This window comes from Canis lupus, chromosome 21 (genome assembly GCF_011100685.1).
Source record: "Canis lupus familiaris isolate Mischka breed German Shepherd chromosome 21, alternate assembly UU_Cfam_GSD_1.0, whole genome shotgun sequence".
Taxonomy (NCBI): domain Eukaryota; kingdom Metazoa; phylum Chordata; class Mammalia; order Carnivora; family Canidae; genus Canis; species Canis lupus.
Window position 1 is genome coordinate 13,043,491 of NC_049242.1, and position 23,404 is coordinate 13,066,894.

The 23,404-nt window shown below is 41.8% G+C and overlaps 1 protein-coding gene across 3 annotated transcripts in view; it reads left to right on the top strand.

Annotated features, from left to right (window-relative positions):
• Window positions 1–23,404, top strand: part of ME3 (malic enzyme 3) — a 293,266-nt gene that overhangs the window by 133,594 nt on the left and 136,268 nt on the right. Inside the window, exon 1 of one of the 3 annotated variants that reach the window (XM_038568364.1) lies at window positions 4,488–4,595. The exons of the other annotated variants lie outside the window; for them this stretch is intronic. The gene's annotated coding sequence lies outside the window, so the exon portion shown is untranslated. Of the gene's footprint in view, window positions 1–4,487; window positions 4,596–23,404 lie in introns of those variants that run through there. 3 annotated transcript variants of the gene reach the window in all.

The following is a 23,404-nucleotide window of genomic DNA, read 5'->3' on the forward strand; positions in this document are numbered from 1 at the left end:
CACGGCCCCAGACCTGTTGCCCCCAGGGGCTCCTGGTGAACTATCCCTTCCTCGCAGCACCCCCACGGCCTCCCGACTACCGACAGACCCAGACAGCACTATACAGGCACAAACCTCAGCCTGAAAAGCCCTTCGAAAATCCTGCCGCAGTCCTCTAACAGCTCACTCACGCTTATTAACGTGATTATTCAGGAAATACCTAGTTTTTGGAGGAGAAATGCTGGAGGTTGGTATTCTGAGAAGATGCCAAAGAGTGTGCTTTGTCCAAGCCGAAGGCCTCATTTGATCAAATCTGTTTCATCCTGTTGATTTTTTTTTGGCATTTGGATGTGTTTGAGGTAAACACCATGGGAGGTTTGGTTTTTTACCTAAAATTATAATGTTGCTTTTGGGCTCGGAAGCCTAAGTTGCTGCTTAATCTCAGTAGCAAAGAAAAGGCCAGAAACACATGCCTAGTGGTCTGTTTCATGGAACCCCAGAAGCAGTGCAATCCACAGCATGATGAGGGACATAGGAGAGTCACTGGGGACAAAATCCACTGAGGTGTCCAGCTCAGGCCGCTGGAATGGGAGGCCAAAGCCTCCAGAGTCCATCAGCATTTATAAAACTCTTCGAGCAAGTGTTTTCAGTCAGGGTCTCATGATCAGAAATCCATACTTCTCCTGCTTACCCTTTTTCCTTTATTAATGCAAGCGGTAAGTCTAGGTGGCTCAGGCCTTTTGTTTATATGTTAGCACGCCCTCGAGCTCTCTTCATTGGAAGAACTTTGTTGGGAAACCCTGTACAGAAAACATATAAAAGCAGTACAAGGTTCCTCAGGGGATTTAGATCTTTACTGTAAGTCATTGTTTGCAGAACCCCTGAAGCTTCCTGGGTTCTGGGGCTCAGAGACAAGCACCCATGTAGGCGTGATTCAGATACAGTTCCCTGCTCCGTGTGTTTCATACAGCTTCATTGTTGTGGTGCAGGTTTAGCATTAAACTTCAGCAGTTTAAATTTGGCTGTTCACATCCAACTTCGATTGCAGTTCCTTGCCCATCAAAGCTGGCTAGGGAGGAGCCTGGCAGTAGTGGGTAGGTGGTAAGCACAGCAAGCAGGGTGATTTCTGCAAGCTGCCTTATTAGGTAAGAATGATTGCTTTGCTTAAAACCTCAGACACCCTGGGCCAGTATCAGGTGGGCCATGTTTGACTTCTGGAAGCATCATCAGAAACCCAGGGCTCAGCAGATACCCAGGATGGTCAGAACTGACTTTAGGATTGGAAGACAGTGTAGACTAGCCAACATTGTTTCTATCAGAGAGGGAAGCCAAAGCTTTAAGTGATTGATCTTCATACAGTGCCTACAGCTCCCTGTGATGAAGGAACTTGTAGCCAGTCTAAGTGTACCAGTTCCTGGTAAATAATAGGAAATCTGACGTGGAAAAAGAACATCTCGTCTAAAGCTTGGCATTTGGTCAACCTTCTTTCTTCAGCTTAAGAGAGTGTTCCCAAGTTTTTAAAAACTGTTTTCTAAAGCTAAGGGCTTCTTTAAGAAAACAAATGATTACGAGCATGGCATCTTTCTCCAGTGTGTTTTGAAGCTCCATAGATAGAGCCGTACCTCTGGGAATAGTCCAGCTGCTCTAAGTGTTGTAACAAAGGAATACAAGTCCAGGGACGTGAACCCGAAATGCTAGACATTCTCATGACCCCTGTGAGAAAGATAGTAGGGCTCCAGTTTCCAAGCCTGGGTTTTCTTTCCCCAAAAGACAAATCATCACTCAGGCCCATTGAATTCTCTGTATAACCAGTCAGCTTTTGTAGAAGCAAGGGGCGTGCATGTGGCTCACAGGCTTCTGTCTATGAGGACTGTTGGGTGTGTCAGTGGAGAACATCAGGGAAGAAAAGTGGACTGGCTCCATGCTCGGGCTAATCAGGTGACAGCCATAGTCACCCTCCTTGTTTGAATTTTTCCATCCCATATTTGCCAATGGGAAATACTAGATTTGGAGGCTTCTCTAAATCCAGTGAAGTTTTTCCTTTGTAGGAAGGACTATAGACTTTTCTATAGGTAACACTGTGAGCCTGGAGGCACAGAAGCCCATAGTTTAGTCAAGGCCCATGTAGTGGAGGGGTTGGAACACCGGTCTACATAAATCCAAAGTCTGTATTCCCACCTCCTGTCTTGGTCACCTAACCCATTACCTAAAAAGGACCTGGGATCCTAGACAGGCAACCAGAACAAAAGCATTATGAAAGTTTCCAGGGAGGACTAATGTCTGAATCAAATTGTAGGCCCTACTCTCAAATCATTTACAAGATCAAGGGCAGACACACTACAGGATGTTGGTTCTCAACCTTGACTACACTGAATTATTTGAATTTCAAATAGTACTAATGACAGGTCCCACCTCCAGAGATTTTGATACAATTTGTCTGGGATATGACCTGGGCACCAGAATTTTTAAATTTTAAATTTAAATTTTACATTTTAAAAGTTCCCCAGACGATTCAGATTTGCAGCCAAAATTGAGAACCACTGCTTAGAAAAGAACAGAAATGGTATCTTAGAATGTAAGGCTGGAGCTGTTTAAATATCTACTGTACCAAAGATAGGATCCAGAAGGGGTTCTAGCGGTCCCAGGAGGGCTGGGGAGGAGGTTGGACACAGGGGCAGGCAACAGAGCTTGGCCAAGGCTGAAAACCAAACTATCATACTAACTACCTATGGTAATCACCGTGGGAGCCAAAAGGTTGACTCTTATGTACAAGCTTGTAATTATTTTGTGTACTTAAACCTTGACTCTCCAAATGGATTGCAAGCCCCCTCAGAGTTTGAGATGCTAATACCCAAAGGACGTCTATCATCTTTGCCATCATCCCCAAACTCTGTTATCTGGAGGACAGGACCGATGATTATTCTTCTTAATCTCCTGGGCTTGCAAAGCACAAGGCCTAGCACATGATGCCTGGACGTGGGGAGGATGGGGCTTCTTCAGCTAAGGACATGGCCATCCCTGGAAAGGATAATATCTTCATGTTAATTTACTCCAGAAACCATTCTGGTTTTGTGTCTGAAATGGGGACTGTGTTTGTGTAGCTGTAACTGAAGCTACTACCCTTTTCTGGCAAGTCCACGGGTCTCTTGCCAGAAGGTCAGCCTCCCTACTTTCCCTTTGGTGCAGGTACACAGGCTTCTAGAGCACAGGAAATCTGCTGGGGAGGATAGCCTTGGCAGAGAAGATGTAAGGAGATTCATGGGGTCCTGCAGGCTGTGATTTAGAGGTTGAGTGAGGAGAAAGAGGCAGACTCCACAAGTCAGCAAAAAAGCTGCCAAGAATGTGCTTGCCAAATGGCTGTGTGCATGATCCTCGGAGCCTTGGTCATTTCACTGTGTGTCTGATTGAAAATTATATTTGTGGTCTCGGGCAAGGCAAGAATAAAAGAAATAACATACTTAATATTTGTATGCTTCTGGGCTGAGAAAATTTTAGTTTGGAAAAGCTGTTCTTCCAAAGTTGAAAATCACAAAGGACAAGCAAATTCGGTTAGAATTTTGTCAGAAGTCCAGCAACAGTCCTCGTAGCCATGATACAGAAGGGGATAGAAGAAGGAAATTGAAATTTGTTGAGCAAGTACTTGATTTACAAGTTGTTTTATAAAGAGTAAATCATTTGATACTTGCCACACTCTGTTACCCATGAAGATATTTTCAAAATACAAATACGAGACTATAACCTATCTGCTTGAAGCCCTTCAGTGGCTTTCCAGGACTTTTTGGAAGAGAAAACCAATCCTTGACATGGCCTACAGGGTCTGTGCTATCCATGGTCTGTCTGCTCCAACCACAGCAGTTCTCAGGTGAGCCCTGCTCCTTCCCACTGCAGGGCACTTCTAGGCATGCCTCTCTCTCCCACAACTCACAACCAAAGCCTCTTGTCACCCTTCGGCTGGTTGGTTCTAACTCTTCCTACAGATCCCAAGGGAAGTGTATCGGTGAGGGTCTAGGCAGAAGACTGAATTTACACTTATCTGAACTGAGGGGCTATCCTCTAACAAGCCATTGAATAAGTGCAAAATTATTAACTAGATAAATAAAAAGAATGAAAAGAAGACTCTAAGGTGGGGCTGGGAGACTATGGCCCATTGGCTAAATCCATCTCATGTCAGACTTTGGTGCACTCAGAATGATTTTTCCATTTGTAAAAAGTTGTAAGGAAGTTGTAAAAAGAAGAAGAGAATACAACAGAGATAGCACATGGCCCACAGAGTTTGAAGTATTTGCTGACCGTTTACAGAGAAAGTATGACCACCTCTGCTCTAAGTCATCAAGGAGGTATAATAACTGGCAGATGCAGGTATCATCCCTGGGTCTGTAGGAGCAGAAGTGGGAATTATTACAACTCAGAAACTTAAAGAGGGGGCCCAGAGGCCTCTGACCCGGACCTCTGAGGAGGGGCCACCAACCGGCTGGTGCTGCTTTGTCTGCAGTGGGGTGTGGTGGAGCTGGTGTCCCAAGAAGCGGAAGACTTCCACTTTGTCCACCGAGCCACTGCCCTGGAAGGACCATGGCTGCAGAGTGAAGAAGCTTTGCAAGTACAAGTGCCACTTGCAGGTACGGAAAGCCCACAGAAGCGCCTCAGGATGTGGACAGGAAGGAGCAGTTTCCTTGTCTCCCTTCCAGGTTTTCAGTCCACCTCCCTAGCACCCTCTCAGTAGAGCCCTGCATGAAGACAGTTTGCAAGACGAAATGTGGGCTGCAGAATCCCACCCCCCAGATGACAACACGAGACCATAGGGGGATAGGTTGGGAGCATAATCACTCAATACTTGGTGCGGGAAGCCTTCCCTGAACTTCACGATGTGCTCAGCACCCTCTGTCGTATCTTTATTCCACTCTGTATCTTTTGTCCACAGCTCTTCCTACAGTTATGATTGATAACAGCAAGCACTTACACAGTGCTCACTGTGTGCCAGCACCGTTCTACTTTCCAAGATTAAATCTTCACAAACACCAGAGGTGGATACTCCGTCATCCCCATTTTACAGATATTGAAACTGAGGCATACAGAAATGAAAGAACTTACTCGAGGTTCTACTCTGCTTGCAGGTAGAAGAACCAGCCTTTGAACTTAAGATGGTTTTCCAACTACCCTATGCTGCCCCTTAGTTCCAGTTTTATGTTTGTGAATCTTGATTCAGTGTGTGTCTCCCTCCTAGACTAGCTTCATGAGGGCAGACATCAGATCTCTCCCTGCTGACCGTTTTGTCCCGTGTGCCTGCCACAAGGTCTGGCACACAGGAGGCCCTCAATAAATATTTGTTGAATGGATGAATAAGTGGATGAGGACTGGGAGTCACAGAAAATGTAAGCCAATGTTAACGGTCAGAGCTGGGATTCCAACACAGATCTATTTGCCTCTGGAGCCTATATTCTTCCCAGCCATGAGCTGGCACATGAGTCCTTGCCAGCCAGTGATGCATGACGTTCCTGAGGATGCCCTTGAGGCACTGTAAATTCACCACTGTTCTCTGTATTTTGGACAAATGATAGTGTTCCTTGCGGTCTTTGGGTTATCCAGAATGTGTGACCAGCTATAATTCTGCATTCCCTAATCATGCTGCATGAGAGAAATCACTGTACTCTGTAAATACAGTCACCAAACCCAGGTAGCTGGGCCTTCCAGAAAAGCTTTCTCAGACACACAGTGTGTTAACTAACTCTAGTTATGTCTGATGAGGTGTTTAGCAATGGGGGCGGGGATTCTTAAACTTTTTATTCCACATGCTGTTCACATATTTGGACTTTGTGTTCAATGAGCATACTAAAGAAAATATTTTATTTAAAATATTGAAAAGTAGTGTTCCTTTAGCAAATTGGAACAAAATTAAATGGTGCTCATGACTTCAAGACCACTTTCTTGCCCATTAGCATTTCCTCTGCTGGTTCCCAGGAGTCTGCCTCTCTGGTCTCACCTTCTCTCTACTGAGACAGCTCAAATACTTGCTAGGCTCTGCATGCTGCATTTTATCTTTTCTTGGAATCTTTTGCAATATCATTCTACTTAGAGCAAAGCCAACGTCCCCACAACAGTATATAAGGCACTCTGTGTTCTGGCCCTCAGAGCAGCCCATTTGCCATGCCTTTTTTCATCAGTCTGGTGCCAGAGTAGAAGCTCAGAGGAACTGGAGGGAAAAAGCAGAGAAAGGCAGAAGAGTGGTAGGTTTTACCAACCTTCGTTCATTGATAACCTTTCAACTAACTAATAAAATGTAATAAGTAAAATAGGGCCAGTTTCTACATGGGCTATTTTAAAACCAAGGAAATTGATCTTAGTTCCCCATACTGGTTGTCTCAGATATTCCTATGAACAATAGCAGCTCCAGAAATTCTGTATTAGGTGTGACCTAAGGGCAATCATCTCATTGGATGAGGCATTGGGAGGGGGGAAATAGAGGAGTGGTCTCAAAGCCATATTTGTATGGTAAGCATATTGTTTTTAGTTGATTCTGTGTTTATTCGGTTGGCAAGACCTGTCAGAGAATTCACAGATTTCAAAGTCACTGCTAGTGAAAGTAGGTACTGGATCTCTTCTGGTTAAAACAAGCTTGATCTAGATTAAGTAAAATAGAGAATCAAAGGCTATAGGGGTGTGGGATAGATCCAGTCAGTGGAATTCAGGCAGGCCTGGGGGAATACTGAAACCAGGGCCTGGGAGGCCCTCAGAATGTTCCAGCTTCTTTTCTCTTATTGCCAATAAGTTAATTTCTTCTACTTCTCAGTTTCTCATTGTGGGAAATGTGGCTGCTCCACAGCTCCCAAGTTTACATTAAATTGCCAGTTTCAAAGAGATACTAAGTCAGCCATCTCTTGGTCCCAATACTAAATTATGAGAGAAAGAATGGATTGGTCTAGCCTGAATCGGGTGGCACTCCCTGAGTCACTGGCTGGAGGGAAGAGGTCGCACTGCACATCATGGCTGCTGGAGGGCATGTGGGGTAGTGGTGGTGATGTTGAGCTGGGCAAACACTTCAAAGGTCTCTACTATTTTAAGGAAAAGGCATTTATAATCACCATACGGAAACATGTGGATACCCAGAGTGTTTGATAACTGTGTGCTATTGAACTGGAAGTACCCTGGGAAATTCTCTATTGATTGAGCTGTGGATGAAGCTGTTATTTCTAGAGCAGTGCCTTGGTTATTTGACTCTTGACTGTCTGGTAGCTTCAAACACAGTATGAAACAAAATAATAAAAATAGTAGTAGTTAATAGTAATAATAATAGCAGCAAAGACTTACATTGTACCTTAAACCAGACTGTGTTCTAAGCGCTTTGCTCTTTGTTCATCCATCTAAATTAATCCTCACAACAATGGCATCAGGTAGATACCTGATTATTATTTCCATTTTAGAGATGTGGTCACTGAGGCACAGAGGGGTGAAGTCATTTACTCAAGCTCACAGTGTCATCAAGAGGTGGAGCCAGGATTCAAATCTAACAGCCTAGCTCCAGAGTCCATGCTTCCAGGGGGAATGGTTGGGAATGGCTGAAAGGCTCCAGAGACAGATATACCATGTTGACTCAATTCACCAAATAACCAAGAGGGACTCTTGTTGGCTGATGATGGAAGCTAGAGCTGGGAACAAGAACAGCTGCATCGAAAATTGAAGAGGCAAACAACCATCAAAAAAATATGGGGATACTGGGGTGGCTCGGTGGTTGAGCATCTGTCTTTGGCTTGGGTTGTGATCCTAGGGTCCTGGGATCAAGTCCGGAATTGGGCTCCCTAAGGGGAGCCTGCTTCTCCCTCTGCCTGTGTCTCTGTCTCTTTCTGTGTGTCTCTCATGAATAAATAAATAAAATCTTTAAAAATATATGGATGGAAGGAGAAAGAGACCAGGCAAAAGAGCTGCTGTGAAGGCAGCGTGAAGTTGGCAAACCATGGAACAGAACTGGCAGAAAGAAGAGAAATACCATCCCAGTGTCTTTCAAATTTTGGTCCATAGACCTTAGAGCTCTCGATAAAAATGCAGTTGCCTAGCCCCGACTCTGGACTGAATCAGACACCTGTCAGATCTCCCAGAAAGCCACATGGTTTAGCAGACACTGTTAGGCACTCTCATTTCATGATTGCCCTGAGTGCACAAGCAGACAGCCTTATGCACGCCCATGACCCTGTAGGCATCACTGGGTATGGCAGCGACTTCCTTTAATCTAGCTACCATGGCAGGGAAGTGTGTAGTACGTTTTTTTAATGACTTCAATTGATAGGATGATCCCAAATGAGAACCCGAACTGCTAAGCTTTGATTCTAGCTCTGTCACAAACTAGCTGAGTGACCAGTGACAGACACTTAATTGCTCTGCAGCTTAAGATTTCTTTTGTTAAGGTTATATATAGGTTAGACTGGATCAACCAACGGTCTCTGGAATATGTCCTTCCACACATGTCCTTCTGTGTGTCCTTCAGCCTGCCCCATCCTCCTCTGGCTATGGCAAAACATTAATCAGTCATATACTTCTGGGTCACCTGGGTGGCTCACCGGTTGAGCATCTGCCTTTGGCTCGAGGCGTGATCCTGGGATCCTCGGATTGAGTCCCGCACTGGAGTCCCTGAGGGGAGCCTGCTTCTCCCTCTGCCTATGTCTCTGCCTCTCTCTCTGTGTGTCTCATGAATAAATAAATAAAATCTAAAAAAAAAAAAAAATCATATACTCCTCACTATGCTCACTTCCCAGCATTAATCACAGTGCCCCAGGTGCCCAAATTGCTTTAAGTTGGCCTTCCAGTTTATTTTTTTTTAATCTTTTTTTTTTTATTTAAAGCCTTCCAGTTTAAACTTGTTATCTCTAGAATAGATGAACCACAAAGTTCCTGTAAACTCTGAAAATTCATAGCTCTCTGAAAGGAGAAACAAGTAATTTCATTTTTTGCCTTAAAGGTTTCATTTTAATTTATATAAAAATTCATTCAACAAATGTTTTCATATTTTGGTTCTTTTTCTTAAAAGATTTTATTTATTTGACAGAGAGAGAATGAGCAGGAGAGTAGAGGGAGAGGGAGAAGCAGGCTCCCTGCCGATTAGGGAGCCTGATGAGGGACTTGATCCCAGGACCCTGGGATCATGACCTAGGCCAAAGGCAGACACTCAACCAACTAAGCCACCCAGATGCCCCTGTTATCATATTTTGATCTTCTTAATTTTCTCCCTCTCTCCCATTATTCCAATCTGGATTATAATTATGATTTGAATGTTTGTACTGAAAACCCTGTAAATCTTCATTATTCAATTATGCTAAGAGGTTGGATTAACTTGACCTTAAACTTATGTTTTAGGTCAGCTTAAATTTGAATACAGCTTTATTTATAAAGACAAGTTTAAACTTTGAGGATTTGCTATTTTAAAAATAAAAAAAGGAGGGTTGCCTGGGTGGCTCAGTTGGTGAAGTATCTGGGTAAGCCTCTGCCTCTGGCTCATGTCATGATCTGGGGGTCCTGGGATCCAGCCACATGTCAGGCTCCCTGCTCAGTGGGGAGTCTGCATCTTCTTTTCCCTCTGCCCCTCAGCCGTACTCACACGCGCTCTCTCAAATAAATAAATCTTTTAAAAGAGGGGAAAAAAAACCCTGAATTTTAAGGTATTTTAGGAAAAACATATAAATAAAACCTTTCTGAAGTGTTGAAACCAGGCCTGGCCTGTTGATTACTTAAGAGAAATTCTTAGACCAGTTGTAAATAATTCAAAGTTTTGCATTTTTGTTTAAGAATTCTAAGGATGATGCTTACAAATTAGCAAGTCTAAGGAGAAAAAAAATACAGTACAGTTGACCTTTATTTTTCTTAAGTTCCACGAATTCTGTGCTAGTAAAAACATTGTTTTTTTTCTTCCATTGGCACTGGGTTGAAATTGTTGAAAATAGTGATTTTGCCCCTTTTATTAACCTCAAAGAACATTGTGTCGGGATGGGAAATGAATATTTTAAGCAGGCAAACAATCTTCCCAAAGCAATTATGGAGAAATTTGGAACTGGCATGAGTAGGTGGGTTTTGATATTCTGATCTGGACTTAAAACAGAAACATTTTGGTTCTGGACACTTCTTTGTGAGGTCTGGAAGAGTTCCCTTGACATCCAACTATGTCCTGGATCCAAACCCAGACTGTATTTCCAAGGAGGCCTAGTCAGGGACTTAGGCTGTGTTTCATTATTTAACCAATCACAAGGCCTGAGAAACCTCACACTCTGATGGGAAAATGTACTAAGACAAGTGGCCCTGGGTCAGATGGAGCCCATTATGTAAAACCTCAGGAAATTGGCCTAAGGCCCTGGAGGGCAGAAAGATTGGCTGAATTAGTAAAATGTCTGAATTATAAAATATTTGACCAGAAAAATATGTATTATGTGAAGGTACACAAGTAGCTGAAACTAACTCCTCAATGTGTGTTACCTGGTAGAGATGCCTAGAAGGTGACCCTTTCCTTTGTAATCAGTAAAATCAATATGCAAATAAATCATGTGATCAACTTCCTTAAACATTTGTTCACTTACATGTGATTGACATTCCCACAGCAACTGTATGGCATGATGGCAAGAGGAGTGCATTTATAATCCAACAATCAGAGTTCAGATACTAGCCCCGAAACCTCTTGCATAAAGCTTGATGTATTAGAAAAGAGAAGACATATATCCTAATATACTAGAAAGGAGAAGACCCTGTAAGGAGACAATATGATGAGACCTAACAGTGGTCACTGATGCCATAAACTGATACTTAAACTCTCAGATACTTAAACAACTCAGATGAATGGTCTCATCCATAAAATGGAACCGTGGCCTCTGCCTCACAAAGAAAATCCAGTGGCCTATGAGGCCCTACCTGCTTGTCCTCTCCACAGACCAGTCTCATTTCCTCTTTGTCTTCTTGCTCATGCTACCTGGTTACCGATCTCCTTGCTTCTCTATTCTGGCTTTATGGGCTTTGCTGTGCTTTGTCCTCAGCCTGAAACCTGGCTCCTCCAGATAACTGCATGGCAACCTCCCTTCTTCTCTCCTTTAAGTCCACCTTCTCAGAGGCCAACTTTGACCAATCTTTTTAATACCATGACCTGCTCTACCTGCCATGTCTCACTCCAGATCTTCCATATCACATTTGACTTTTTTTTTCTTAGCACTCATTGCTAATATAAGTTTTTGTTAACTTAGTATGTTTATTGCTTATTGTTTCTCTCCCAACTGAAATATCCTTTAAAAGGGGTAGAAACTTTTGTATCAGTTTTTTGTTGTTGTTGATATTGCACCTAGAAGTGACTGGCACAGAAAAAGGGCACTCAAATTTTTTTTTTTTTTAATGAATAAATGAAAGCTAAGCAACCAGAAGACCCCATGCAACACAACACTTGTGATTTATTCTGAAGACAGCCCTAGAGTCCCTTAGAGCATAGTGGCCCTTAGTTTTAGATATCATTCCAACAAATAGGCTCTCTGATTTCCCAGCTTACGACTTTTTAGAAAGGGAAGATTCTAAAAGGTGGCAACGTGACAGCAGCTAGCAATATTCACTGATACCTTGACAACAAGAGAAGAGATGGAAAACTTAAAAACAAGCTGGAAAAATTAGATCACATGTCTGAGACCATTTTTTGAGGGTAAATAGCCCCAGACGACTTCACTCACATGAAATGTTATACATTTATTGCATTTGGTATGATGATTGTGGTCATAAAGATAAGGTTGAATCATGTTCATCAAACACTACTTAAGAAGATAAGAATATATATCATAAGCTGTAGTTCAGCAGGAACTGTTTATTGCACACCTAGTAGGTGGTGGGCACTGTGCTTAGTGCTAGAGCTTTAAAGGAAGATACGTGTTTGTAGTCTGGAGTGTGAAACAATGTACACAATTTTAATTTTGTTCAGAAATATTGAAGTTTTAGCATTTAAAAAGGCATAATTAGTTAGACTGGAAAATTTACTTACATGGAAGAGCTCCTTCCCTGGAAATGTTGCTATGAATTACTGCAAATCCCAGAGTTGGAAGAGTATTAGCGAGCCAATCAGGCTTACACCAAACCCCTAATTAATGTATGGTATTTGATCCAAATTCTTACTTCTCTCCACTTTTCAAAGGTGCCGTGTTGACAAGTAAGGTCAAATTTGGCAGCCAAAAGAAAGCTGACATTGGTTGGTACCATATTTCCAACACTGAAATTAACCCTCTAGCATGCAGTTTCAATATTATTCTGTGATTTTTCATATGAATAGTTTTTTTCACCAACAAAATTGCAGATTCCTTAACATTAGAAACAAGGTTATAAATGTGACCAGCTCAGTATTGTGTATGTTCAAATTTAGATCTAGGTAGTATTTATTGTCTCCTGTATGTGAGCTCTGTGCAAGGCATTTTTCACGCTCTCTCAATCCTTATATTGTCTCTTAAAGAATCTTATGTTGTAGATATGCTTATCACAATTTCTGGAATTGAGGAAACTGAGGCTATTTATGACTCTACCTCTTGGAAATGGATTTGAATTCAGGTGCTAGACTTCAGGCTAGGACCAGCAGTGTTGAATAATGGGCTTTGGTCACACCCATACATAGTCTTTCACTGAAGTTTAATGACATCTCAGAATATTTTTTAGATCTTGGATTATTTATTTTCTTTTTGTCATTTGGACCCTACCTTGTAGATCAAGTTTCACATCTGTGCTGCAGTTTAGCACCCAAAAAAGAAATTTTATATATGATAGAGCCAAAGTGTATTTTTCTTTATCCTTTGGTTATTTTTCCTTTCCTACTCACATAGCTTGTGGTTAAATTATTTTCCTTAGACTTTCATACTAAAATAATTTGCCTTTGGGTAGAGGCCAAGCACAGACCATTTTCAATTCGCTACAAGATTGTTTTTCTAAGCAGTTCAAATGAAAGAATTCCATGTCTCACAATGGGCATTTGTAAGTTGGTTATTTTGGGTAATTGGTGCTAGAATGTAGTCTCCTTTCAAAACCTTGCATCTTCTCACTACACCTACCTTAGGAAACAACCCAATAGCTACGCAGAAAACAAGAGCAGTGACCCAAAAGCCCACACCAATTACTGTTTCCAGATTCACATAACAGTTGTCTCCTTTGTGTTGAGTTTGAAATTTTAATGAGGCTATTTAATTTTCCACTTTTTATGTAGCTTTGCATAAAAATTCCTTCTTACCTTAGAGGGAACTAAGATTTGGAGAGAAGAATCCTCAGATGAATTAAAATAATCATATGGCTTACATTTATCAAGCACTTACCTCGTACCAGGAATAATGCTAAGTGCTTTATCTCCATTATTACAGCTAAGACCTGCAGCCAGCCCCCTGTGGTAGATCATTTTCTTCATATAATGTAGATGAACCACCATTCAAAGAAAGAATTTGTCCAAGGTCACTCGGCTGTAACAGATGCCAGATCCAGGACTCAAAACCAAATCAGACTGGCTCCAGAACCCTTGTACTTCATCTTTAAAAAAACAAAAACAAAAAAAAACTTATTTTGAAATATTTTTGATATATAAAAAAGTTACAAAGATAGTATAGAGAGTTCATGGATACCCTTCATCCAGTTTTCCCCAGGTTAGCATCATACATATCTGGGGTCATTTATTAAAACTGAAAAACTGATGTTGATACATTGCTATTAACTAAACTCCAGTATTTGGATTTCATCAGTTTTTCCATTAAAGCCCCTTTTCTATTCCAGGATGCAATACAAGGGAACTATGTTGCATTTGGTTGCCATGTCTTCCTAATCTGTCTGCTCTGGATAGTTTCTCAGTCTTTGCTTTTACGACCTTGGCAGTCCTGAGAAATACTACCCAGGTATCCTGTAGAATTACCCCCCCCCCCCCAACTGGGTTTGTTTAATATTTTCTCATGCTTAGACTGAGGTTATGAGTTTTTTGAAAGCATATCAGAGAGATAGGATCCTTGTGCTTAAACACTTCCTGATACTGGTCTCTTTCATCCATGCCTATGTTATAGATAAGGATCATGTTTCTGTTTGCCCGTTTTACCTGAGAATGAACTACAGCTAGCGTGGTTTGGAAAAACACAAAAGGCAGAGGTTCATTTAAGTCTGTAACATAATTAGAAATCCCATGATGACTTACTTATTTCCATATTGACAGTTGACAGCTCAATAATTAATGTCAGCACAGAGAAATTCCTAATGAATTCCTAATGTTCAGGTGAAGAGAAGTTCCAATATTTTCATGTTGGAAATTCTTCCAAGAGAAGTATGCCTAAATATGGTAAAAGTTTTAATTAAAAAAAAGTTCTTTAGTGCTACTTAAAATAATAAAACTTTAAAAAAAATAACATAAATGCCTGACAACAGAGGAATATTTACATAAATTGTAGCACATCCCCATAATGGTATGACATATAACATTTTATATGCATATATATATATGTTTTAAAATGATGTTTATAAAAGGTAAATATTAGTATAGATAATATTTAGTGCAAAAGCAAGATACAACATTGTATTTGTCACCGTCACGGCTAACAATGTGTGCATTGCCCAAAAATGACTGCAGGAAAATATACCAAAATGTCAACAATCGTTGTTGGGTGGTAGGATTATGAGTAAATTTTACTTCCTTCTACTTTTCCATACATGCATGCAATTCGGATGTTTACATTTTGCTTTGTTTTAAAAAACAATATTTTCAAGGAAAGAGTCCTTGAGAACAAGACATGTGAATTAGACCTCATTCTGTAGCTAATCCCCAAACCACAGCACGCCCAAGATTGGAATGCAAACATTCTCTGAATGTGGGGGGTTGGGAAGAGGAAGGAGATGGTCTGCCACTACCCACCTCACACCACTGTCAGCATCCCCCTACACACACTCCCATACCTTGACAGACCTCCAAAGGCAGAGTGCAACCCTGTAGCCACTTGACTCCAGACTGAGGCTGAGGTGAACACTTAGTAGCTCTGTGATCTTGAATCAGGAGATAAAGGAGTGGTCAAGGAAGTCCCACAGCCTGGATTTGATCCTTGGACAGATGATTTTACTCTCTGCGCATCTCTCTGTTCCATCTCCTATAAAATGGGAATAATAACAGTATCTACCTTAAGAGATTTGGGAGAGGACAAAATGAGTTATACCTATAAAGTGCTTAGAACTGCATCCCATGGGGTGCCTGGCTGGCTCAGTCAGTAGAGCATGCAACTCTTGATCTTGGGGTTGTGAGTTAAGCCCCATGTTGAGTGTAGAGATTACTCTAAATTAAAAAAAAAAAAAAAGTGCATGGCACATAGCAGGTACCCAATGAATGGTCTTTAATATAATGGATTGTGATCGAACCATTAGTTTTTATTCACCAGGAATCTGAGAATGCTCTGCTAAATGATTTCTCGGGCAACCTCCAACTCTAAAACACTGTGATTCCAATTGTCCAGAGGCTATAGCTTCTGAAACTATGACTGAAAAATATGTGTAGTGTCTAAATGTGGCCAGAAGCTCACTCATGTCTGTTCATGGGGAAGAACAGTCTATGAATTCCAGCTTGGGTTTCTGAAAGTCGAAAAACATGTCCCAAAAGGACCTCCAGCTGAAGGCCATAGCTCTTGATTTTTCAAGCTGGATCACATAAAAAGAAGAATGTGGCTCTGCCAGAGTGGATGTATTCTTCTGGTGAAAAATCCTAAAAGTTCTCTTGGGTCACATGTGACATGATTTAATATTTCAGACTTTATATGAAGAAGTAGCTCATTAATTTATCTGAAGTGGCAAGCGCTATAGAACTCAGCACTGAACATTTAATATTTGATACAATATTAAGAATAATACCAGTATAATAATACCAGTATAATACCAGTAGCTTGAACTGTTCCTAGGTTAGGGGATACAGAGAAGCTATTGAAAAGCTTAATTTCCAGAGAACTTAATTCAGGGAAGTGTTTGGCAAGTGAAGAGAATGTTTGGGTTTGAGGACTTAGCTTTGAGAGACTGCAAAATAAATCCTTAGGCACCTCGTTGGTGACCATTGCCAAGAAGCTGTGAAGACAAAAAATTGAGGTTCAAGGTAAGAGCAGCACTCTGGAGATTGGGAGACCCAGGTTCCCCCAGGAAGGTTGTTCTTGTTCTTGCTTTGGGGAGCCCTTCATGTCCAGCCTGGCACACTGAGTGTCCAGACAGAAAGGAAAACAGATCTTCAGACTGCTCATATGGAGCAAAAGGGGGCTTGGACTCACAGCAAGGATGTAATCCAGCCTGCGTTTTTTTTTTTTTTTTTAAAGATTTATTTATTTATTTATGATAGAGAGAGAGAGAGGGGGGCAGAGACACAGGCAGAGGGAGAAGCAGGCTCCATGCCGGGAGCCTGACGCGGGACTGGATCCCGGGGCTCCAGGATAGCGCCCTGGGCCAAAGGTAGGCGCCAAACCGCTGAGCCACCCAGGGATCCCCTAGCCTGTGTATTTTGGATCTAAATTAATCCCTAATCAGGCCAGTTCAAGAAAAGATGTTTTAACCTAGTTGAGATGAGTTCGCAACTTCTTCACGAGTAGTAGAAATAATATTTTCAAAGCACTTTGCAACTGCTAGTGCTATATGTCTTTGGAGCAGGCAGACCTGGCTTTGAATCCCAGATCCACAATTGATGAGCTGTAGGGCTGGGACAAATTACGTATGCCCTCTGTTCCCCAGGTCCTTCTCAGAGGTGCTGAGAAGTTTATATGAGATTCTGTCTCAAAATCTCAAGCACAGAACTAGGCACAGAGTGAACAGCCAACAGCACTCTTGTCTTTGCTCCTCATGATGGCCTTTTAGGTGATGGTTGTTGTGGCTTCTGTTTTACAGATGAGAAAACTGAGGTTAGGAGAAGCTGAGTACTTGTCTAAGATCAAATGTGTAGAAGCAGAGGAAGAGCCAACATTCACAACCATGTCTTCAGACTTAATTTCCAGATCTTCCCATTGCATGACAAGTCAGTGCCTTTCTTTATTTGAATGCAGCACCAGCCAGATACTCATTTATATCAGTCAAACAAGTGTTTTTTGAGAAGCTACTTCTCTGTGTATTTGGGAAACCAGCTTTTGCCCCCAGAGACTCTGGCAAAGTGGTCTAAGGCTTGAAGTTATGCTGTCTTGGGTTTTCTAATCCAGAACCCAAGCAGTTAACAACCAGTGAGAACAGGTCAGCAGGGTGAGTCCCTGTAGGTACTACAGGTGCTGGAAGGGTAGGTGGAGGCAAGGGTGGAGCTGGGAGTGGGGGGTGAAGAGTCAAGCCCAAGTTCAGGACAGTGTCATCTGGCTTGGGGTGATATCTGGACTTTGAGGCTGTCCAGACCCAGAGCCACATCCACCTTAGAATGAATTGTCAGAGGTCTTCCAGTGTGCCCTGGGCTTTCTGACCAATAGTTGGTTCAGTTCTGGTATATAAAGTGCTTATCCCTTACTGTCAGCTAGTCACTGTCTGGGTTTTGAGTTGCAGCGAGTCCCCATCATGTCTTCCCAAAGTCAAAAGCAGACACTCAGGTCAGTCGTTACTCATGCCTATAAACATGGACTTGCACATCCCAGCCAGTCTGCTTTGGGGTAGCAGACAAGCCCCACTGCCCCCCAGGACACACACAATCTGAGAGAGAGCCACAAGATATCCAATTCAAGCATTCCCACTGCTCCCGCCCCGCCACCCCCCACCATCCACCCTGGAAGGAGACGCTGTTGCCTCCCAGTTCCCCACTTCTCCAGCCACAGAAATGAGGCCACGTAGAAAGCGGAGCCACCAAGTCCAGGGGCTGAGTCCCTCAGACTGGGCCTCCCAGGGGTCTTGGAATGGAAAGAAGAATGTCTTTCTGAGTTCGCTACACCTTCCACTTTTGTGCACGGCATTCCTCGCCTGGCCTACACTCTGATTTCGACATTTGCTAGTCCAGTTTAAATGCTTCTTTTGCAGGCCTCTGGGTAAACCAGTCAGTTAAGCCTCCATCTGTTGGTTTCAGCTCAGATCATGATATCAGGGTGATGATCTCAGGGTCGTGGGATTGAGCCCTGCGTCCAGCCCCATGTCAGGCTCCATGGTCAGCATGGAGTCTGCTTAAGATTCTTTCTCCTCTGCCCCTTCCCTTTTCTCTCTCTCTCAAATAAATTAATTAATTTTAATATATATATTTTATATATAAATCTTATAAGATAGACATGTTAATATATATATACACATATATTTTAATATTATTCAATATCAGGAATAATGTTTCCTTACCTTGAGCCTATTTAATATTTAGGTATTTAGTTTCTGCTTGTTGGTCTTTTTTTATTATGAAATATTTCAGACATAGGAAGAGTATAAATATAAAGAATATGTAGCAGCCATTACATGAAGCATTGTAAATACATTTGAGGTCCTCTCTATTCCCCTCCTAGATCATAGCTCCCTCCCTTTCACCATCCCTAAGGCAATCACCATGATAAATTTGGTATTTAATGATTCACACGCATGTTTTATTTTTTGAAGATTTTATTTATTTATTCATGAGAGACACAGAGAGAGAGAGAGAGGCAGAGACAAAGGCAGAGGGAGAAGCAGGCTCCATGCAGGGATCCCGATGTGGGACTTGATCCCAGGACTCCAGGATCTTGCCCTGGGCCCAAGGCAGATGCTCAAACGCTGAGCCACCCAGGGATCCCCCTCCCATGCATGTTTTAATATGTATGGGTATATTCTTAAATTATGGTCTTTTTGCATATCTTCAAACATCTTAGCAATTATGTCAAATGTAGGTATCATTCTTCAACTTCCTCATTTCTAAGATGGGTTTGGTGATAATATCTACCTTTCAAGCGTTCATTGTGAGGACGAAATCAGTTAATACATGCAAAGCACATAAAATTCTACCTGACAATTAAGAAGTGTTAAATAAATGTTAACGGTTATCATTATATTTTCTACTTATTGTGCTTAAGACTTACCCATGTAATACAGTTTCAGACCATTTATTTTAATCACCATACATAATATTCCATTATATCAGCAAACTGAAATGTACTTTTCCAGGCCTCTGTTGAGGACTGTTTAGTTCCCAATTTTTGCTATGAGCAACAGTTTTGCAAGTCAACATTCTGGGATATGTCTCCTTGTATAGAGGCAAGTTTTCCTGGCTTCATGTAAATGAAGAATATGAAATTGCTGGCATATAACTTTAATATATTTTAACTCACTTTTGACTAATATAATTATACTGGGCTGTGTGTGTGTGTGTGTGTGTGTGTATGCACAAATCTTAAACATTCCTAGCATATTATAAGCTCTTAGAAGACAGCCAATGTCATTTAATCATTCTTTGATCCATGCACCCAGTATAGGGAGCATACAGGTCTAGGTGACAGGATATAAAGATCGAATTGCATGGACTTCCTCTCAGGGGTCTCTGTGCCTGAAAGGACACACTCAGGACACAGGTAGTCAGATTGGTGGTCAGTTTAGAGGGGAGAATTTTCAGTGAAAATTCACCATTGGCCAGGCATCATATGCAACACACTCAATCATGCCTCTCATTAATGGTGCCACTTGCTTATTGGGTGGTCAGAACTACTCATTAATCTTGCAGAGTCCAGTTTCCTCTGATGAGAAAGCATTGTTTTGTTGTGTTTAGAAGCAGATTAGAATTCAAGTCCTAACATCAGCACATATGAACTCGATGAACTTGCAGAAAGGATTTAATTCCTTTGAGTCCCTGCTTCCTAGTCTATAAATGGTGCTAATAATAGTAATAGCAGCCTTGCTTTATTTGGAGCATGGAGAAGTTCTGTTTTGTTCCCTAATTTTTTTTTTCTAACCAACAGATGTGGCTCTAATTAACAGGAAAAATGATAACTTCTTGTATGTCTCTTGATTCCCCTCTGGACATTAGGGCAGGCTTCCAGGCCCAGGAGCTCTGCTGGCAGCTGCACACTTGAACCTCTAGAGGGAGCTTTCAGGGTGTGTGAGGCCACTGCTTTGCCTCTGGGCAAAACTGCATTTAAACCATACCTGAGAATATGTCTATAGTGAGTAGATTCTTGGAGGAAAATACCGGGATCATTTTCCAAAATAGATCCAGACCGTGCCCAGCCTGCTTCCATCACATGCATACTTAATTTTCTGGAATTAGGTTTCCTTTCAGAGTGGTCTCCAGCTCCCCACAGTGGCCCCTCCTAGGAATTTCCTAAATTAAGCAAGCGTGTGTGAACTCCAAGAGACACACAGGCTTTATCTTTTGGCTGCCTCATTGTCCCTTTTCTAGAAGCAGGCATAGCATTTCACAAATAATGAGCTGCCGCTAAACTTAATCTGCTAGATTTATCACAGAATGTATGGAGCTTTTCCTGTCTCTAAGAAATACCTCCTGTTATTTTTATTTTTTATTTTCTTAATTTGTAACCTTATATTTAAGGGAATGTACTACTTCTGCTTAAATTAACCAACTCTAGAGTAAAATGTATTTCTTTTCTCCCCAAGTAATAGCCTGGTGCCGAGCACTTGGAAAATAACATAACAGTGGTACATTTGGGTTATGTGTCAGGGCAGGATCTTCTTGTGAACGTGCCTGAAAGGATGATTCTGGAATTCTAGTCTTTCTGAAGGAGAGAAGGCAGAGGAGCACTCTCCTCAAATACCTGAAGGGCCATCAAGCAGAATGGGAGAGTAGATGTATTCTGTGTCTCTAGAAGGCAGACCAAGGGCATACAAGTAGAGTTGAGTATGAGGTCAACTTTTGCTCAATATAAAGAAAACTTTCTAAAAAACACTGACTGCTCCATCTCTGGAAGTGCTTGATTGGAAGTTGAAAAAACATCTATCAGTGATTTTGCAGAAGGGAGTAGGGAGGACCCTTGATCTCTTCTGATGCTGGGATTCTGTGACTCTCTTATGGGAAGGGCATACTTTCCTAGTTTGCTTCTTGGTGATGGTATTAACTTGACTCTTTGGGATGTTTTTCCCCTGAAGTGAAAAAAATGTGTTTCTTTTTATTTTTAATTTAAATTCAATTTGCTAACATATGGTATAACACTCAGTGCTCATCCCATCAAGTGCCCTCCTTAGTGCCTGTCACCCAGTCACCCTATCCCCTCCCACCTCCCCTTCTGCAACCCTTTGTTTCCCAGAGTTAAGAGCTCCTCATAGTTTGTCTTCTTCTCTAATTTTCCCCCACTTGTCTTCCCTCCTTTCCTTTATAGTCCCTTTCACTATTTCTTATATTCCACATATGAGTAAAAACATGATTGTCTTTCTCCAATTGACTTATTTCACTCTGCAGAATACCCTCCAGTTCCATCCACATTGAAGCAATTGATGGATATTCATCCTTTCTGGGCTGAGTAATATTCTATTGTGTATATATACCACATTTTCTTTTGAATGGATAAAAGCTGTGTTTCTTAAGTCACTGGTGTTATTATAGTCGCTGGTGTTGTATATATGAGTGTCATTGGTATTATGGAATCCAAGAGGACAGAATGGCAGTGTGTGAGATAGGAAAGGGACAGAGGAAGGGGTGAGGGAAGGCCTCACAGACCTGAGGTCAATGAAGGATGAGAGGAATTGGGGAAGGCTGGGGGTCTCCAAGGCAAAGTTATAAGAAGATAAGAGATCTTGGTTTGTTCAAGGTATGAGGTGTTTTCTGGAATAGCTTGACTTAGTGCCATCCCGGTGAGGGTAGAAGTAAAGGTTGATAAGTAGATGTGATATTCAAAATATTTAATGACCTATATGGTTTGGATCTAAACCAATCAAAACAGTGGCCAGCTATCTCACAGTGCTGCTGGAATACCCAATAAATATCAATCCAATCATTAAGTCTGCAAAGTAACTTTTTACCAGACTATCACAAATGAGGATGGCCCAATCACATTTGCATTTAGAAAGATCATTCTGAGAGGATAAAGGATTGCTAAAATTCTTAATGGCTCTGAGTGTAAGCTGAATAGAATGTACTCAGCAAGCTTCAAGAAGCAATACTACATTAAGCCATAAACCCAGCTATGAAAAATAAGCCTATCCCTCAGCCCAGAACAACAACGATAACAACCAAAGCCACGATGTGCCAAAATGAAAATCAAAGCTCTTGGTTTACAAGAAATGTAACTCTGTCTCCTTCTGTTGTTCTCGGTACCAGACTGGTTTTCAGGCAAAGCCTGGTTTGGCATTGATTCCTGATGAATTTGCTGAAAACCGCAACCTCACATGTTTACACTTCTTTCTCCTGGTGACACATGGATTAGAAAAAGAAATAGGGGTGATTAAGACAGGAAGGGTAAGCATCAGATAATCCAAAGCCAGACAAATGACCTCCAAATCAAAACCAGTCAACCAACCAAAGTCTCCACATCACTCCATTGAAATTCCTCCACTTTTCCAGACAGGGAGAGTCATCAGCATTGTGAACTATTGGTAAGTTCCCAATGGGTACTGGTGTGTTTTTTCTCTCATCCCCATGTAAGAACATGAGACCAAGCAGCATCTGGTGAGCATCGGTCACTGAAGTTGTCAGAGGTATTCTGAGGTACTGTAAAGCTCATTGGACACAGGAGGAAACCTTTGTAATGGAATATGAGAGCACTGATGGGGGACCTGAAAATAGCATCACCAAAGGCCAGCCACCAATTGATTCTTTAGGGTCAAGTCCAGAGTTCCATTTGAGTGACACTTGGGTGTGTAGCTATTAGTGGCCAGAGACACCCCTTTCTCTTTGCTGAACATGAGGAGAAACTTAGTTAAGGCATATCCCTGAGAGATTTTCCCAAACTCTAGCTCAATATGATGTGTCAAAGGCTCAGGAGGGAAGCGATGTACTTGGAGCCAAGTATGTAATCATGGGCAGGGAAACTCCTGAGCTTCAGTCTCCTCATCCATAAAATCAGTCCTCACTTTACTTATGGGATTCCTGTGATGAGTTCATAAGATAAGATACAGCAATGGATAAATTGTTCATTGTTAGTTAAGTGTCATATGATATTGCTATTATTGTTCTTCTCAGATGAGCTCAGATAGCTGTGAGGGTGAGGGGTGGGGAGGTGGAATCTTCTCTCGGCAACGTGCAGTGGACTCCCAGATCCTTCTCTGGGAGGGACACCCATAAGCTCTGGAAGCTCTTAGAAAGTTGGCATGGAGAAATAGTCCATTGTTTCTGGGCCAATAGGTTGGGGCGTGGAGGCAAACTTAGGGAGGAGAAAATCATTGAAAGAGTCCTGGAGGAAGAGACTTGAAGTGAAAAACTTTGAGCTTTGGAGTCAGACTGTCTGGGTTTGAAGCCTAACCAGCTCCTCCCTCCCTGGCTATATGACTCAGGGAGACTGCTTGTCCATTCCATCTGTAAAAGCAGGCATGATTTTTATAAATCTCTTTTTAAAGGGTTGTCACAAAGATTTTAAATAATGTAGTTGAGGGGCACCTGGGT